Genomic DNA, 395 nt, shown 5'->3' with positions numbered 1-395 from the left:
AATAAGAGGCGGAGAAGAAGAGGAGAAAGAGGTAGGAATGTAGGATGTAGTGGAGGGTAGGGAGGCAAGTACTGAGGAGTATCGATTTGCTTCTTCTCTTCGAAGACGAGAAAAAGGAGGAGAATCCTTCTGCTTTCATGCTGTATTCTTTAGCGTGTTCCTTCGTCTCATAATTCTCTTCGTTGTTTCTCTTCTGTTCTTTCTCCAAATCTCTCAGTGGATCAGAGAGAGAGGTTTGACATAGACAGCAGGAGCGTCAAGGAGGGACCGGAAGAAGGACCCATCCGTCCTCTCATTCTTCTTTACAGCATCTCTAATTTGCCTAATTCCCGAAGTTTTCGATCTTAGATTAGCTCCCTCTCTTCTCTTTTGTGTCTTTCCTCTTCACCTGCATT

The 395-nt window shown here is 44.6% G+C and overlaps 1 protein-coding gene across 1 annotated transcript in view; it reads left to right on the top strand.

Moving 5' to 3' along the window:
* Positions 1-35: 35 nt before the first annotated feature.
* Positions 36-395, top strand: part of CSUI_008250 (uncharacterized protein) — a 4,687-nt gene continuing 4,327 nt past the window's right edge. Inside the window, exon 1 of the mRNA XM_068068384.1 lies at positions 36-395. This exon is cut by the window's right edge and continues 1,451 nt beyond it. The gene's annotated coding sequence lies outside the window, so the exon portion shown is untranslated.

Source organism: Cystoisospora suis, assembly GCF_002600585.1.
Source record: "Cystoisospora suis strain Wien I chromosome Unknown contig_4581, whole genome shotgun sequence".
Lineage (NCBI taxonomy): Eukaryota > Apicomplexa > Conoidasida > Eucoccidiorida > Sarcocystidae > Cystoisospora > Cystoisospora suis.
This window is presented reverse-complemented; position numbering and strand designations above follow the sequence as displayed.